This window comes from Lethenteron reissneri, chromosome 11 (genome assembly GCF_015708825.2).
Source record: "Lethenteron reissneri isolate LAM-NWPU_2019-01 chromosome 11, ASM1570882v1, whole genome shotgun sequence".
Classification (NCBI taxonomy): domain Eukaryota; kingdom Metazoa; phylum Chordata; class Hyperoartia; order Petromyzontiformes; family Petromyzontidae; genus Lethenteron; species Lethenteron reissneri.
The window spans coordinates 1,539,193-1,559,165 of record NC_083789.1 but is presented as its reverse complement, the minus strand read 5'-3'; positions in this window follow the sequence as shown (position 1 = coordinate 1,559,165).

Here is a 19,973-nt window from a genome sequence, read left to right as displayed (position 1 = left end):
GGGTGGGCAGCCCCACGCTAGGCCGCCTTTGTCTCCCCTGTGGCGATGTCTTTACGCACATCACCAGGTACTCATTTGAAGCTGAGTCGACCTAGGGGAGACCCAGGATCGGTTCAGATAATCGTCACTGATGTTGGTGGCCCACAAAGACACTTTCACACACAAGCTAACTCGCACACACACACTCACACACTATCACACACACGCTTACTCACACACACTCTCACACAAACATTCACACACACACTCACATACAACTCGCACACACTCACACACTCTCACATACACTCACACATACACTCGCACCGCACACACCCTTACACACACTCTCACACACTCACACTTACACAAACACTCTCACACACTCACACACACACTCAAACACACGCACACACTCTCACACACACTCTCATACACACTCTTACACACACTCACACTCTTACACACACACTCACACTCTTACACACACTCTCACACACACACCCACTCTCACACACACACACTCACACACACACTCTCACACACTCTCACACACACACTCACACACTCTCACACACACTCTCACACACATACTCACACACACTCTCACACACACACTCTCACACACACCCTCTCACACACACACTCTCACACACACACATTCTCACACAGACACTCTCACACACACACACTCTCACACTCTCACACACACACTCTCACACACACACACACACTCTCACACACACACACTCACATACACACACTCTCACACACACTCACACACACTCTCACACACACTCTCACACACACTCTCTCACACACTCACACACTCACACACTCACTCTCACACACTCACACACACTCTCACACACACACTCTCACACACACACTCACACACACACTCTCACACACACACTCTCACACACACACTCGCACGCACACTCTCACACACACTCACACACACACTCTCACACACACACTCTCACACACACACTCACACACACACTCTCACACACACACGCTCACACACACACACGCATTCGCTAAACCCCCCTGCAGAATCTCCCGAGCGCCAACAGAGAAAACAACTGCGAGGGCGGTGGGCTCCTCGTCCAGCGGCTGATCTGTGTATTGTGGACATAATGAAATTACGCTAATCCTTTCTATTAGCAGGAGCTTAGGTGGTCCTACACGTCTTCCTTAATCTCTGAGCTATCTGGTCAATTTACAACCAAATCCGACTCCATGCCCTATTGTTGTTGCGCGGACGCTTCTGCTGCCGAATCGAACGATTGCAAAGCCGATTTGATGAATAACGCGGCGATGATGATTCGCGGAGTTCCGTTACTGTCCGCGTGTTCGCGGCGCGGTGATCGCCGCCGCTTCAATCGTTTAACTATTCCCTCGGATTAGAAGACGCTCTGGAAAATAAGACGCTAGCCCCCCCCCCCCCCCCTAAATAAATGTTGTGCCCGGTGTCAATAAAGTCATGCAAATCTGGTCACACACACACACACACAGAGTGGATTATAAGACGCGCCTCTATGCTTAAAAGTACAGGAGGGGAGAGCGCGTCTTATAATCCGGGGAATACGTTCTTCATTTGTGGATAAAAGATCGTTACTGTGTAAGCGTTAAATCAGCGAGGGACACTCTGTGTGTGTCTCCAAAACAAATGTTGTGCTTATTGCGATTGTCACCTGGGAAGAGAGCGCGGTCGTATAAATAAATAGTAAAGACTGAATAAATAAATAGTAAAGACTGCACAGGCGACGGCGTAACACAAAGGGGACATCACGAAACACAATCTCCAGAGGGGGGGGAGGTACATGGGGGCAGATGGGGGGCCACAGCGGTGCCACGGCCCCGCGACTCCCGTGCTGATGAACAACCGATGACGGTGAGTATGATGGCGATGACGATGATGTCTGTATGCTATGCATACATACATCTAGCACATGGCTATGATGTTTGTATGCATACATACATCTAACACAAAGAAGACCCGCACGGCACACAAGGGGATGGTGGGTGGTCAGCACCACGCCCGATCGCCTTCGTCTTCCCAGGGCTGATGTTTACACACCGCACCAGATAATCATTTATGGCTGAGTCGACCTAGGGGAGGACACCTGGGCCGGTTAAAATATTCGCCACTGTTTGTTGGTTGTGGGCGGGAATCGAACTCGGGTCCACGGTTTCGTGGCAGCAGTCCTTTCAGCAATGCGCTAACCACTCCGCCACCACTCCGCCACCGGTATAGTGTGTACCGTGTATATATACACACATGCACACGTGGGTAGACGCAGCGGGAGCGGTGGCACGATGGTTCACGGACTGCCTCCATGAACCCGGCGACAAGTTCGACTGGAGGCGACGGCTAACATCACTTCACCAGCACCGACCCGCGTGGTGAAGTATGGTCAAATAACCCACGCGCCTTTGGTGCCTTCGTCCAGTAGTGGAGTGACAGGAACAAAGGAGGGGGGGGGGGGTGTGATTATTAAATAATTATTATTTAGTTAACGAATTCAATCCGATCTGCCCGGGGTTTAACAGGTGATTTTGCGCCCCGGATTATGCAGCCGGGTACGAACTGTGACTTGTTTTGTCCGGATCTCGTTAATTCACTGCGAGGCTGTTTGTGAGAAAGCTTTCTGTAATCCTGGCAATTATATCCCTGGCCAGGCCCATCCTGCGCATCGCAGCCGCATTATCTGCAGATTGGGGGTCCCGTCGCGCTCCTGTGTAAATCCGTCATAAGCAGCTTTAGACCTCCTCTCGTATCGACTCGGTGGGCTTCGGTCTTCCTCGCTATGGCAGCGTGCGTGCACATGCACGCGTGGGTGCCCGCGCGGTCAGAATCCTACGGCATGCGATGGACCACAGCGGGAATTCCCTTCTTATAAGGACACAAATTAACACCTTCGTGGTGGTGGTGATGGAGTAACGGCTCGCGCACTGCACTTAGCGGTGGCCGCGGTGCGATTTCCCGGCTCGGCAAGCTGACACGGTGGTGCACGTCTCTTAAATCCCCTCTCCGCAGCTGTCCGACCAGCGGTGTGAATGAATTGGCCACAGTTTAGTTGATCGGCAAATCGCGTGTGGTGGGGTAAAGTGTGGGCACTTCCACCTCTTCCGATAGACATTGGGCCAGGGTGAACCAAATTATCCAAGAGACCCCTTCTGCCAGCAGTGGCGTGAGCGAGCAATTGCAGGGCTGCACCTTTGCCTTTTAATAAAACAAAAACGATAATTTGTCAATCAGCTGCGTGATAAGGCCTCCCCATGCAATGTCAGTCGTGGGGGGTTATTTGACCATACTTCACCACTCTGGTCAGTGCGGGTCGGTGAAGGGAACGACAGCACCAGCATCAGGTCAGATGTCACTGTAGCCTTTGATGTTACCTGTGGCTGGACTCATGGCATCGGGCTCATAGCGCAGTGCGCCAACTCTTGCCCTATTATTTTTCGGAACTCAATTATGTATATACATACAATACCACAGGGCAAGGGACATGCAAGTTGCTGCGTGCTGTACCGTATCTATGTAAATACCTGCGTTGAGAGGGCACTTTTCAATTAGCATGCTTGGATAGGTGCGGTGCGAAAGAAGTTCAACATACATACATAACAACTTTGTGTAACAATGGGCAAAAGATATTCTTAAAAGAGCCGTTGCTCGCAATGGTATAAGTCATAAAATAAATACTGTTCTTACGATTCATAGAGACATATGTACAGCATAAGATTTACAGCAACAAATCCACAACAAACGAATGTAGGATACCTGCGTGAGTACATTCAATTGATATGAGGGAGCGGTGGTGCAGTGATTACCACACTGCGCTATAAACCCGGCGACCTAAATGTGATTCTCGACCGGGGTCGCCAACAACTCATCTCGTCTGCCTCTGTCTCCTCGTGCGATGCGCTTGGCACCGTGGGCGAGACGCGGGCTAAACGAAGCCACCGATTGTGTCCATGGGCGGAAACTGAATTCGTGACGCCGTTGACGCTGGCCACCGTTCCATCGGCACGGCAACGAGCAGCGTAGTGGGGCCTTACCTCTGTGGGGTCGGCCGCTTGCCGTGCGGCATTGACTCGAGCGAGCCTGACGCTCCTGCTGCAGCTGCTGACGAGACGCTGTGTGGCGACACCGGCCCAGAGGTGTTGCTCGTCTTGAATCATTGTTGTTGAAATCACGCACTCCGTGAAGGCCGTGTGGCCGATGGGTCGTGCCATAAACCGCCTTTATTCATTCTCGATGTGGAGAGACGGGTTACACGCGAACGATGAGGCATGCTGTCTGACTTTATACCTTATCGTGGTTTACGCATATATCAAGAAAAGTAGGCAAGTGTCGTTCACAGCGACCTATTTGGGAGGCCTAGGGGTTTAACGCAGCTCACTCGTGCGTTGCAGAAGCCATAGCCGACAAAGACGATCATCAGGGGCGACGATCTCCGGGTGAGGCTCACGGGGAATGCGTGAGCGGCTCGCGCACGGCGACTGCGGCCCCGCACGACACGCGGAGGGGTCGCGTTAGTCAGCACCACGCCCCGGCCGCCTTTGTCTCCCCAATGTTGACATAGCAACCTCGAGCTGCTCGTTTCATACAGGGGGATCGAACCGAGGTGGCTGGTGATGTCCGTGTGACCGGCGCACGAGGAGGTGGCGCCATTAGCGCCACGCCCCGAACGCTTTCATCTCCCCCAGCGCTCGTGCTTCTTACACACCGCGCCGTGCGCTCATGTATTCAAGGCTAAGTCGACCTAGGCGATGCACAGGCCTGATGGAAGATAACACTATGGAACACAATTTTTGTTCCTGGGTAGTAAGTGTTATTTCGTAATTGCTTATGCCTAAAAAATATTGAAAATGGCTATTATTCCCCACAAACTTTGCTTTTGTGACCAGGACAGTGATATTTTGAAATTTACCTATTTTTAATGAGAAAACTGGCGAATTTGTGTCTTTTCGTTCATTAAAGTCAGAAAACAACAACATATGTATTCACTTAGGCAGCTGGAACTATACTGACCTGGTGGGCTGAAGGCCCCTGTATTTATACTACAATTTATATTACTGGAAAGTTCTAGAATATTCTAGAAGTTACTCCAAGTTTACTCAGCACTGAATCTATCTGGAATTCTCATTTAAAATAGGTAAATTTCAAAATACCACTGTCCTGGTCACAAAAGCAAAGTTTGTGGGAATGATAGCCATTTTCTGTACTTTTGAGGCATAAGCAATTATGAAATAACACTACTACCCAGGAACAAATATAACTAATTTGTTACACAGTGTGATCTTCACTGGTGTTCGGTGTTGTCGGGAATGGAATTCACGTCCCGGGTTCGTAGCGCAGTGTGCTAACTACTGCGCCACCGCTCTACCCAAACTCGCGTTCTCCCTCCCTCTCTCTCCCTCCCCCATCGACATAAACGCATGCGTTTAACGCTTAACCACAACCTTTCTTTAGCCTCGACCCTGGGCCACTTCTCTGTGGCCACGCGAGGCAGGGGTGTAAGGCGCTGTGTGCGGTGCGGATCTCTCTCGTGTTGGGCTCTCCCTGTGTGTGTGTCCGTGCTGGGCTGTGTGTGTGTGTGTCTGTGCTGGGATCTCCCTGTGTGTGTGTGTGTGTCCGTGCTGGGCTGTGTGTGTGTGTGTCCGTGCTGGGCTGTGTGTGTGTGTCCGTGCTGAGCTGTGTGTGTGTGTCCGTGCTGGGATCTCCCTGTGTGTGTGTGTCCGTGTTGGGCTGTGTGTGTATGTGTCCGCGCTGAGCTGTGTGTGTGTGTGTCCGTGCTGGGCTGTGTGTGTGTGTGTCCGTGCTGGGCTGTATGTGTGTGTGTCTGTGCTGGGATCTCCCTGTGTGTGTGTCCGTGCTGAGCTGTGTGTGTGTGTCCGTGCTGAGCTGTGTGTGTGTGTGTTCGTGCTGAGCTGTGTGTGTGTGTGTGTCCGTGCTGGGCTCTCCCTGTGTGTGTGTGTCCGTGCTGGGCTGTGTGTCTGTGTGTCCGTGCTGGGCTGTGTGTGTGACCGTGTTGAGCTGTGTGTGTGTGTGTGTCCGTGCTGAGCTGTGTGTGAGTGTGTCCGTGCTGGGCTCTCCCTGTGTGTATGTGTCCGTGCTGGGCTGTGTGTGTGTGTGTCCGTGCTGGGCTGTGTGTGTGTGTGTCCGTGCTGGGCTGTGTGTGTGTGTGTGTCCGTGCTGGGCTGTGTGTGTCCGTGCTGGGCTGTGTGTGTGTGTCCGTGCTGGGCTGTGTGTGTGTGTGTCCGTGCTGAGCTGTGTGTGTGTGTCCGTGCTGGGCTCTCCCTGTGTGTGTGTGCTGGGATCTCCCGCAGAGCGCAAGATTGGGACAAACACCTCCACCGACGCCAGCTTCGCGCACCTGGCCCCGGGGGCGTGGCTCTGCGGGGGGTGGTGGTGGCGGTGCCCCGGGGGCACGGCTCTCTCTCCCCGGGTAGTAATTAGCCGCTAATGGGCGAGAACTCCCCCCAACAATGGAGCGTGCGGGCTGGGTGATGTCCCCGACGACTCCGAGTGTCTTGCACAACGGCGCTGGCGAGGCCACACGTGGCGCCGCAGGACGACTGCTTCGAGGAAAATGAGATTCCTACCGTGGCCTGCAATTTTAATTATAAATAAATACCAAAACAACACGTCACCTAATCGTTTGATGAATCGAAGGATTAACACGAATAGATGAGCAATATAAGCGGCACGGTCACATGTCGTACTTAAACATCAACAAGTATTGTACGGAGTTTGCCTGGATGCATTGCCACAGACCCCACACAGAGACGGCATGCATCGGAAATCGCCATGAGATTCCACACCGTGACTACAACACTCACCACACCACAACACTCACCACACTACAACACTCACCACACTACAACACTCACCACACTACAACACTCACCACACTACAACACTCACCACACTACAACACTCACCACACTACAACACTCACCACACTACAACACTCACCACACTACAACACTCACCACTACAACACTCACCACACTACAACACTCACCACACCACAACACTCACCACACTACAACACTCCCACACTACAACACTCACCGTGACTACAAACAACACAGGCTGTCGAGTTACAGGTGGATGTCTATTTCAACGTGTGTGTGTGTATGTGTGTGTGTGTATGCCGGTTGGAAACATTTAGGCTGGCCTGCCTACGATCCATCCTGGGTTTAACCGGCTAGATTGTGTGAGGAGCTCACAAATCCTTGAAAGATCTGGGCAAAGTCCCATCGGTGAGCTCCTCCGGCAGGCAAGGCTGCGTTGGTTGGGTCATGTAGCCCGCATGCCAGCCACCGCATGCCTAAACAGCTTTTGTTCGGCCGGATCGAGGGGGCTAAACGGGCGCGGCACGGGCTAGAGAAGAGATGGAGTGATGTGGTACAGGAGGACGTGGAGCTGAGTGGACTTGCCGATGACTGGTACCAACGGTGTCAAGATCGGCCTCTGTGGAGGAGGCTCGTGAAGGACGCTACTGGGCAGTTGGAGGCAGTCGCCCTCCAACAACAGCGGAGGGCGGAGGAGCGACGCTCACAACAACGAGCGGAGCGCCGGGTGGCTAAAGCACAGCAAGTTGGCACAGTAGGGGGCACAGGTAGTGCATCAGCCAGTCATCTCAGTCATCTCGGTCATCTCAGTCAGTCGACCCGTGGCACCTGGGTCTGCCCCGTGACCTCCTGCTAGCGGGCGTTCGACACTTCACGTGGCCTCAATGTGCACATGGCCTGGCACAAGCGTCGTGGTGACGTCACCGCCACTTAGTGGCGAATGGCGGTTGTTGTTGTATGTATGTGTGTGTATGTATAGTGGGGAGCGGTAGTATAGTGGTTGGCGCGCTGCGCTATGAACCCGGCGACACGAGTTCGATTCCTGCTCACGGCCAACACCAGTGACGATTATCTGAACCGGTCCCGGGCCTCCCCTAGGTCGACTCAGCCTCAAATGAGTACCTGGTGCGGTGTGTAAACATCGCCACTAGGGAGACAAAGGCGGTCGGGCGTGGTGCTGGCCACCCACCCCCTCGTGTACCGTTCCGGCCTTCATAGGTGCTCGCTAACAGCACTTGCCCCTACAGTCTGTTAAGGCTATACAGGGGATCTCTTTATCTTTGTTATCTTTGTATGTGTGTCTGTATGTTGTGTATGTATGAAGGTTTGATGTATTTCCCCCGCACCTCCGATGAATGCGGTTGGCTAAGTACGGTGCGAAAGAAGTTCAACATACTGTACACACAAGGTTTTGAGGAATAGCCAGTGTTTAGCAGGTTAGACCTCACGTCTGCAGCTGTCGACTTGGCTTCTACATTCATCAGCTTCGTCTGTTTGTGATGCGAATCGCACCATAACTTGGCGTTCCATTTGAGTCGCTATACATTACAGCTACACGTCGGTTCGTTATACGACGGGGTGATCCATTTCGAAATACCCTATTGATTATTAACGTTTTTTTAATGTCTTTGCTACACAGCTGATGAATACCATGTAAGTGATGGATGCTCAAGATTGGTGGGAGACACGTGTCGGATTTTAAATTAACTGTTGTGTTTTCCATCATTTCCTCCTCTTATCTAAGTGGGGTATCTGCAAACGGTTCAGCCTGTGCTTTCCCATTTGTGTATTCTGCGTATGTGCAACTCTTTTTACAGGTGTTTGAAAAAGATGGACCCGATTTGAAATCGCTATATCTCTGCAACCACGAACCGCCCATGAATGAAACTCTTACCACTTGAAAGGGCGGGGCATAGAGAAGGCGGGGCATAGAGTTTAAAATGATCACCGCGAGATTCCTCTCCCAGCGCACAAACAGCCCCGAGCCTCAGTCATTCGCAAGACGGCGACCCCGCCAAGACACAATGAGGTTTGCGTTCTGCAGTTCAGCAAGACTGAATCCATAATCGCGGTGCAGCGTGGGTTTCAACGGCGTTTTGGCATTGATCTGCTAATGTCACAGAACATGGTGGCACAAAAGACCGTGTTTTTGTGCCACCATTAGCGACTAATCTGGATGACCTCAAAAACAGAATCACGGCAGCGGTGACTTCATTGGAAGAAGACACTTTGAAAGGCTTTTGGGACGAATTCAACTATCTTCTCGATGTTTTCCGTATACAGCAGGTGGAGGGCACATAGAGAATTTCTAAAATGTTGATTTGAAGCTTTCGTGACTGCAGGAATCCATACTCTTTGGTTCTTTCAGTAAAGTCACGTGGGTAGAAAATGCTTTTCCCACCTGATGACGGACGCTTGTGTTGCGCCCGAAACGTCGTGATTTATTTTACTTTATACCTACGTGACTTTACCGAAAGAACCAAAGCGTATTTATAAAATGCTTAGTAAAACTTGATCACTCATGAAAGCGTTTGTAACTTTTTGCGTAATTGTAACATGTTGCCATCGTGAAATATACTGCTTTGGAATTGGGCCCATCTTTGTGAAACACCCTGTATAATGTTTTATTCCACATCCTACATTGCAACACGCTGACATTCTTGACGGTGGTGCCAGGCCCACTGGACTCCCCCGAGCAGGAGTGGTGGGGCGAGGGGGAGTCCCTGCGGGCTGGGTGGCCACCAGCTCAATGCTCTAAGGTTTAGGGACGTACCTCATGTTCGTGGTGGTGTTCTTCTTCCCTGTCTCTGGGCTCACAGCTCACGTGCTGCAGCGCTCTGTGTGTGTGTGTGCAACTCTTAACGCGAGTCAAATTCTTTGGCGATGCCTACTGCTGCTGCTGCTGTGTTGACAGTGGTGCACAAACTACAAATAACAACAACGAGACTCACAACATTCCTCAATAAATATGTGTGTTATGCAGAAGGGCCATTGCCCGAAACGTCGCACATTATTTATATGTATTTATTTTCAAGGCAGTGTTGTCGAGGAACGTGTTGAGTTGATATCTCAGCATCCAGGATCGCGTGGGACTGAACAGGAGTTCGGCTGTGCAAGAACGATCGGCCTTGTAATACGAGGAGGTCCTGGCAACACACATCACCTCCACTGCACACACGCAGTCACATTCGGCCACATTGTTCGGGTTAATTACGGAAAGCAATAACATCACCGAGCCCCGGTAATTCTACATTTAATTTCACTTTTAGTGAAAGAGCACGCGTGGCGCTTGGAGGACACATCACAGCAGAGCCCGCTTGTACAGATCTGCTTTCATGCAGCCTAAGGCTTTGTGGAGGCTTTCAAATAGAAAGTTGTTTTATCCATAATTAACCTTGCATTCTCAGTTATATTAATAAGTATATGCTGATCACCCCTATACACGTATGTTTACGCACAACGCCCGTCTAACATGTATTCACTTCAAGGGGCACGGAGGGAGGCATTGCAAATGAGTTCGGCGTTTGCAGGATCTGGGGAGGGATTGGAAGACGAGAGGATGGATGTCGAGAACCGTGATGCAGCACGCGCGGAGTGACCCACACAGCGTCACGGAGTGACTCACACAGCGTCACGGAGTGACTCACACAGCGTCACGGGGTGACTCACACAGCGTCACGGGGTGACTCACACAGCGTCACGGGGTGACTCACACAGCGTCTAGGAGTGACTCACACAGCGTCACGGAGTGACTCACACAGCGTCACAGAGTGACTCACACAGCGTCACGGAGTGACTCACACAGCGTCACGGGGTGACTCACACAGCGTCACGGGGTGACTCACACAGCGTCACAGAGTGACTCACACAGCGTCACGGAGTGACTCACACAGCGTCACGGAGTGACTCACACAGCGTCACGGAGTGACCCACACAGCGTCACGGAGTGACTCACACAGCGTCACGGAGTGACTCACACAGCGTCACGGAGTGACTCACACAGCGTCACGGAGTGATTCACACAGCGTCACGGAGTGACTCACACAGCGTCACGGAGTGACCCACACAGCGTCACGGAGTGATTCACACAGCGTCACGGAGTGACTCACACAGTGTCACGGAGTGATTCACACAGCGTCACGGAGTGACTCACACAGCGTCACGGAGTGACTCACACAGTGTCACGGAGTGATTCACACAGCGTCACGGAGTGATTCACACAGCGTCACGGAGTGACTCACACAGTGTCACGGAGTGATTCACACAGCGTCACGGAGTGACTCACACAGCGTCACGGAGTGACTCACACAGTGTCACGGAGTGATTCACACAGCGTCACGGAGTGACTCACACAGCGTCACGGAGTGACTCACACAGCGTCACGGAGTGACTCACACAGCGTCACGGAGTGACCCACACAGCGTCACGGAGTGACTCACACAGCGTCACGGAGTGACTCACACAGCGTCACGGAGTGACTCACACAGCGTCACGGAGTGACTCACACAGCGTCACAGAGTGACTCACACAGCGTCACGAGTGACTCACACAGCGTCACGGAGTGACTCACACAGCGTCACGGAGTGATTCACACAGCGTCACGGAGTGACTCACACAGCGTCACGGAGTGACTCACACAGCGTCACGGAGTGACTCACACAGCGTCACGGGGTGACTCACACAGCGTCACGGAGTGATTCACACAGCGTCACGGAGTGACTCACACAGCGTCACGGAGTGACTCACACAGCGTCACGGGGTGACTCACACAGCGTCACGGAGTGACTCACACAGCGTCACGGAGTGACCCACACAGCGTCACGGAGTGACTCACACAGCGTCACGGAGTGACTCACACAGCGTCACGGAGTGACTCACACAGCGTCACGGAGTGACTCACACAGCGTCATGGAGTGATTCAACAGCGTCACAGAGTGACTCACACAGCGTCACGGAGTGATTCACACAGCGTCACAGAGTGACTCACACAGCGTCACGGAGTGACTCACACAGCGTCCAGGAGTGGCTGAGAGCGTCCCGGAGTGACTCACACAGCGTCACGGAGTGATTCACACAGCGTCACGGAGTGACTCACACAGCGTCACGGAGTGATTCACACAGCGTCACGGAGTGACTCACACAGCGTCACGGAGTGACTCACACAGCGTCACGGAGTGACTCACACAGCGTCCCGGAGTGATGCATGTCGTTCAGGGTAATTTGGGTAAACAGCGAAAGCACCGCCCGGTCATTGTACGTTGAGCGAAACAGCAGCGCGCGACTGATCCGTAGTGACAGGCTCACGACAGAGAACGCGTGCGCCAGTCCGCTGTGATACAACATGATCACATTCTTCTACTGAACGCACGCAGTTTTGACGGATGACACCGCGTTTAGAGTGGTGCACGATTAACAAAAACAACAACAGAAGAACTCAACACATTCGTCAACAACAACTAAACTATGAAACTAACTTTTATTATGTTACCGGGTAAGGCCCACTGAGCTACGCAGCTATTAAAAGTCGATTTAAAGCTTTCGTGACTGCAGGGATTCATCTTCTTGGTTCTTTCGGTAAAGTCACGTAGAAGGGAAGTAATAAAATAAGACGCTGTCGCCTCGACAGACCTGGTTTTCACCTGAGGACGGCTGCTAGCGTTGGGGCCGAAACGTCGTGAGAATTATTTTATTAGGTTTTATTTTTATTTTATTACTTCCCTTCGACGTGACTTTACCGAAAGAACCAAGAAGATACGCAGCTCTTGTTTAGAAGCTCCCTGGCTGTCACAAATGGCTGCTCGACGTCGTGGCTTATCGTCATGACGTGGAAATGTAGATTCTTAATGTGGAGGGGAAACCCGGAGGACCTGGAGAAAATCTACACGACCACGGGGAGAGAGACACGCAAACTCCAAATACACAGCAGCAGGCGTCAAGGTCGGGATCGAACCCACGATCTCCTGTACACCAGGCGAGGTAGTTAACATCTCCTTGGCACCGTGATGATGAAGAGAGACACGCAAATTCCAAATATACAGCAGCAGGCGTCAGAGTCGGGATCGAACCCACGACATCCTGTATACCAGGCGAGGTAGTTACATCTCGCCACCGTGGCGGTGACGTCACCACGACGCTTGTGCCAGGCCATGTGCACCTTGAGGCCACGTGAAGTGTCGAACGCCTGCTAGCAGGAGGTCACAGGGCAAACCCAGGTGCCACGGGTCGACTGACTGAGATGACCGCGATGACTGGCTGATGCACTACCTGTGCCCCCTACTGTGCCAACTTGCTGTGTTTTAACAACCCGGCGCTCCGCTCGTTGTTGTGAGCGTCGCTCCTCCGCCCTCCGTTGTTGTTGGAGGGCGACTGCCTCCAACTGCTCAGTAGCGTCCTTCACGAGCCTCCTCCACAGAGGCCGATCTTGACATGGCTGGTACCAGTCATCGGCAAGTCCACTCAGCTCCACGTCCTCCTGTACCACATCACTCCATCTCTTATCTAGCCCGTGCCGCGCCCGTTTAGCCCCCTTGATCCGGCCGAACAAAAGCTGTTTAGGCATGCGGTGGCTGGGCATGCGGGCTACATGACAAACATGTGTATTTATGTACATACACACACATATACACACACATATACACATGTTTGACTCCTCTTCGGAGCGGTCTTATCGAAGAATGTGTTGAGTTTTTGTGTTTTTCACTGGAATGATATTGATGCAAATTTCTCTTGATGCATATTTCTCCATAGCTGCGGCTGACTACACAAGATAACGGAGGAAATCTATTCCAGGGAAGATGGACGTCAACCTCCGAATGTTGTCCACGTGTGATGAGTCAAGCGAACATAACGCACGCGTTGACATGTTCACGCACGCGTTGACATGTTCACGCACGCGTTGACATGTTCACACACGTGTGCATGCGGGCTGTGTCGAGTGGTGCTCAGTGCAGTGCGCGCCTCGACGTACAGCGACCCGACTCTGATTCGTGCTTCCGGCTAACATCAGTGAACCGGTCCCCTAGGTCGACTCAGCCTTAAACGAGTCAGCCCCTGGGTGCGGTGTATATACATCGGCTTTGAGGAGACAAAGGCGGCCGGGCATGCCACACCACCCCATCGTGAGCCGTGCCGGCCGTCCCAGGGTGCTCGCCATAGCCCCAACCGTGTGTGTAAGTGTGTGTGTAAGTGTGTGTAAGTGTGTAAGTGTGTGACGACCTGCGGGACACACACGTCTTTGTTACTCGGGCGATCAGAACGTTCTGAGAAATTGCATTTTAAATATTCGCAGAAACAGTCTTAATTCTCGAAGAAGAAGAAGAAGAGGAAAACAACCATCATGCGTTTATTTTATACATTGCGATGCGTGCGTAAAGTGAAGAGTTAACAATCAGAAGGTTAACGTTTAGGGTACTTTATATGATATCGCTCTCGATAATGTGCGACCGCTCCCCATTCATTCATCGACGCGTACAGTCCACACATAGAGCAATGTGTGAGTGTGCACACACTCCGTGTAGTGCTAAGGCGTACGCCTCATCGTGCAGTTATTTAAACACTTAACAATTTCGTACGTCATATATATAACGTGTTGTCTAAACAGTTCACTACAAGGGAGCCTTGGGGAACAGGGCAGCTGAGGCGCTTCTGCCGAGGAGCCCGAGTTCAATCGCAGCTTCTCCGACGGTGGCGAGTGGACATGATGGCGATTCTAGATTTGAAGCTTTCGTGACTGCAAGGATTCATATTCTTAGGTTTTTTCGGTAAAGTCACGTAGGTAAAAAAATAAAAATTAATAAAAGAAAAATAAATAAAAATCACGACGCTTCGGAGGCAACACAAGCTTCCGTCTTCATGTAGAACCGTCACAGCACGCTTGCTGTATCAAGTAAATGAGAGCTACATTCACTTGATACAGCTATCGTGCTGTGACGGTTCCACCTGAAGACGGAAGCTTGTGTTGCCTCCGAAACGTCGTGATTTTTATTTTATTTTTATTTTATTTTACTTTTATTAATTTAAATTTTTTACCTACGTGACTTTACCGAAAAAAACATAAGAAGACGATGACGATGTTGATGGTCGTCTCAGCCGAGTCACAATTGGCGACACGGACAACTGAAATACACAGCGCGTTCAATTTGGGTTTAAACCTTTTTGTTTTTTGCAAAATAATACAACTCAGAAATGAAACATGTTGGGTTGATTTATTGACATGCTGCAATTTCTTTCAGGGTGTATAAATAACACAAAGTGTCGATTTAAAGCTTTCGTGACTGCAGGGATTCATCTTCTTGGTTCTTTCGGTAAAGTCACGTAGAAGGGAAATAATAAAATAATGAAAATAAAACATAATAAAATACAATTCTCACGACGTTGCCACAACGCAAGCAGCCGTCCTCAGGTGAAGAACAGGGCTGTCGGAAAGACAGCTGCTTGCGTTGTGGCCGAAACGTCGTGAGAATTGTATTTTATTATGCTTTATTTTTATTATTTTATTTCCCTTCTACGTGACTTTACCGATAGAACCAAGAAGATGAGCACAAAGTGTGTTTCCTGGTGAGATGCACGGATAAAGAAGGCACATTAAGTGACCTCAGATGTAGTTCTGTGATGTCTCGTTACCGAACGTCGATAGCACAAGTTGGATTCATTTGAGGGCGGGAGCGTTCTTGGCACGCGTTGTGTTTAAACGCAGAGTATACGCTGCAGGATATTCGTATCCCTCTATTACACTACTTTTTTATCTTTTTTTCGGTAAAGTCACGTAGGAAAAAAATCTAATAAAATAAATGAAAACAACTAAATAAAATCACGACGTTTCGGGCGCAACACAAGCGTCCTTCTTCAGGTGGGGACAACGTAGCGAAAGCACAACCGCTTAAGTGTGTCTGAGAGATGGCCGTGACGAGGAATTACATCGTCGCGGGGGATGGAGGGAGGGGAGGGGGCACGGTGAGTGTGTGGGTGGGCTGTGGACTGGGAGGCTACGATGCCAGGAATGGGGTGGGCGCAACGTACGGAGTTCAAACTGAAGCTTTGTGATTACACTCTCGCGTGTGGCAACGTGTCCAGGAAGCTCAATGCCAATGTGGAGGTGTGCGAGAGGACTTCAGGAGAGAGAGAGTTCGTGTAGTTCTCCTATTCCTCCTCCTTTCAAGGAGCCTAGACCTCAGTGGGTTGACTGTGTGGCCCATTGTCTGAATTGCGTGACCACAATCGCACTACTGCGGCTTGTAATACAATGTTCCCTTTATGAATGAGGTGTGCGCATCGGTTCTGATGATGTCCCGATGATGTCCCGATGCAAGTTCATGGTCACACCACCCGTGTCTTTGAGGAGGAATGTCAAAGCCAGTCGGTGTGCGATGATGTGTGGGTCTCGAATGACGGCATAATTCTGGACTTCCACGTTCTCCCTTTCTGTACTCTTCCCGATTAGTGTTCAACTTTGTGTCGCGTGTTGTTCGGCATGATGTCCGACGTTTCGCTCCACGTGCTGGGAGCTATTTCAGGAACCGAATAATTGTCCGCAGGCTGTCAGATGCTGAAGAAGCTCTCGGCACGTTGAACGAATACAGCACGACCGTTCAAACCTACGCGATAATGTTTTCAAATAAACTTTACCCGCGGAACGATGTCTGGAATAGCAGAGTAACTTAAAGCTATCGCGGGCGTGCAAGACGACGGACCGATCAATAATGGGCTGCAGCTGCGGCTGCACCCGAACGGAATCAGTTAAATAAACACTGCCCAACACTCCAATTCCTTCCTGCGTGCAGCAGTGGATTTTGAAAGATGGACATATAGGCTGGAGGAAGAAAGAAAGAAACAACACACCGCACCATTAAACATGTTTTACATAAACTGCAGCCAGTTAAAATTACACGAGAACTTCGTTACGCAATTGCATGATTTGAAAAATTAGCATGCGTTTTGAACCGCTTAATTACCGCTCAGCAGCTGCGCGAGTTCCACATTCTCCCCATTCGCGTGCCCCGTGTGCGGTGTGCGGTTCCAGATTAATAGCCACCGCCTGTCCCCACCCCGTGTCCCCACCGCGTGTCCCCACCCCGTGTCCACACCCCGTGTCCCCACCCCGTGTCCACACCGCCTGTCCCCACCGCGTGTCTCCACCCCGTGTCCACACCCCGTGTCCCCACCCCGTGTCCACACCCCGTGTCTCCACCCCGTGTCTCCACCCCGTGTCCCCACCCCGTGTCTCCACCGGGTGTCCCCACCGGGTGTCCCCACCGCCTGTCTCCATCGCCTGTCCCCACCCCGTGTCTCCTCCCCGTGTCTCCACCCCGTGTCCCCACCCCGTGTCTCCACCTCGTGTCCCCACCTCGTGTCTCCACCCCGTGTCCCCACCCCGTGTCTCCACCTCGCGTCTCCGCCCCGTATCCCAACCCCATGTCTCCACCGGGTGTCCCCACCGCCTGTCTCCATCGCCTGTCCCCACCCCGTGTCTCCACCCCGTGTCTCCTCCCCGTGTCTCCACGCTCCACCGCGCAGAACGCCGCCACCGCTGCTGCCGTGAAGACGTGCTCGGGCGACCTGGCCCGTAAGCTGTCGATAGCCTTCATCATCGCCGTCGTCGTTGTTGTTATTTCAGTTTTATGATTGTTGTTTTTATTATGTTTATTATTTACGCGCTATTGTTTACAGTGGCGGCGCAGTGCCCGTTCCACGCGCTCCACTTGTGAGTGGCGTAGCCGAGTTCATTTCCCGGTCGTGTGTGTGTGTGATTGTGTGAGAGTGTGGGTTAGTGTGTGAGAGTGTGTGAGTGTGAGAGTGTGTGTGTGGGTGAGTGTGTGTGTGGGTGAGAGTGTGTGTGAGTGTGATTGTGTGAGAGTGTGTGTGTGTGAGTGGGTGAGTGTGTGTGTGGGTGAGAGTGTGTGTGTGTGAGTGTGTGAGTTGGTGAGTGTGTGAGTGTGAGTGGGTGAGTGTGTGTCTGAGTGTGTGTGAGTTGGTGTGTGTGAGTGTGCGTGAAGAGCCGTAGTGTAGCGGTTAGCGCGCTGAGCTATGAACACGGGTTCGATTCCCGCTCACGGCCAACACCAGTGACGATTATCTGAACCGGTCCTGGGCCTTCCTTAGGTCGACTCAGCCTCAAATGAGTACCCGGTGCGGTGTGTAAACATCGCCACTGGGGAGACAAAGGCGGTCGGGCGTGGTAAGGCCACCCCCACCCCCTCGTGTACCGTTCTGGCCTTCATAGGTGCTCGCTAACAGCACTTGCCCCTACAGTCTGTTAAGGCTATACCGGGGATCTTTATATGTATCTGTGTGTGAGTGATATCTAAACCGCTCCTGAACCCCCTCCCCCACTCACACAAAATCCACGATCGATACGGCAGGGGCAGGCATTGATTAATCAATGGATTGTAAAGGAGACTGTGTATATTATCATCGGATATTTATTGTACCGTACATTCGACTTGTATACGTTTTATTCCGAGACTTGTACTCGGGACGGAGGGATACAAACCGGGTTTGAATCGGCCAAACGCGATCTGAAAAAAAAAGCCCGTTCAAAGGCACGAATCACTTCCCTCTTGTATAGAAGTCGCAGCAGACATCGGTGCGGGGAATGTTCCCTGGCTGGGCACGAAGGGGGCCAGGGGGCTTCAGATGAACCCCACGCAGCGGTGCCACATCACTCGCATCACGCTCTCAAGCACAAATACGCGTAAACATGCAGTGGTTATATATACGCACACACACATGTATCATAGGTTCACGTTAACAACACGCGAGATTAACTTGAATCCCTATGTCCATACACTTCTGGGTGAAGGTCTCCCCTACGCCATGTCGGTCGTGGGTAATGATGCGGGTTGGTGAGAGTAGGGGGGGGAGTGGGAGCAGGGCCGGTTCGGATGTCACTCGCCACTGGCGATCGCCGTGGCCGGGAATTGAACTCGCGCGGCCGGCCGGGTTCACAGCGAAGTGCGCTAACCACAGCGCCACCGCTCGGCCAAGGCTCCTTCGCAGCTCACGCACCTCCCGATTCGGGCGGTTGGCAACGTACGGTGCGAAAGAAGTTCAACATACATTCATACATACACGGACGTATGTTATTCTCACATGTCAAAAACACACGTGCGAGTCTAATTATGCTTACATATAGATACATACGTAAGCCTGCACATATATGTGTTTCATATGTAATGTTAGTATGAGTGTTTATTTCTTGTATGTGTATATATGTGTCCTTTTTGTAACCGGGCGATGTATTTAAATGTAATAACTGCACTTATATGTAACTGATAAATGGCAAGAGTCTGTCTCACCACCAAGAATATTAAATAAAATACATTCCAGTAAACAGGATAAAATAGCAATCGAGATCAAATGGCAAATGTAAATGCTGATCTGTTTTTTTTCCAGCATAATATTTTATAAGTCGAACAAACGTGAGACGGGTTTCGACTTTACGAGGCTCATCAGCCGAGTCTTGGCCTTTTCTAAATTTAAAAGTCATCCAAAAATCACATAGGGGTCCGTTCACCACAATCGACCTATGAAGCAAAATAATATTATTGTATTGCTACGCATTCAATCGGTGGAGCGGTGGCGCAGTGGTTAGCGCACTGCAGTACGAAGCGGGCGACCTAAATTAAATTCCTGGCCACGGCTAACATCAGTGGCGACTAATAGCTGAACCGGCCCTACGCTTCCCCCTGAATTTACACATCGCTGCATGCTATTCTAATTGTGCACGCGAGGGTGGCGTCTTTTTAAATGGAAAATTAAAGACAAAACACACAATACAGAGCGAATTTGGCCATGCAACCCAAACTATGAACCACGTAATAAACCCATAGACACACAGAGACGCATAGAGACCCATAGAGACACACAGAGACCCATAGAGACACACAGAGACCCATAGAGACACAGAGATGCATAGAGACCCATAGAGACACACAGACATGCATAGAGACACACAGAGATACACAAAGACCCATAGAGACACACAGATACATAGAGACCCATAGATACACACATATATACACAGAGACCCATAGAGACTCACAGAGATGCAGAGACCCATAGAGACACAGTGACGATCCTCAGGAGTGCGATTGTGGCCATGTCACCCAAACTATGGAGCACAC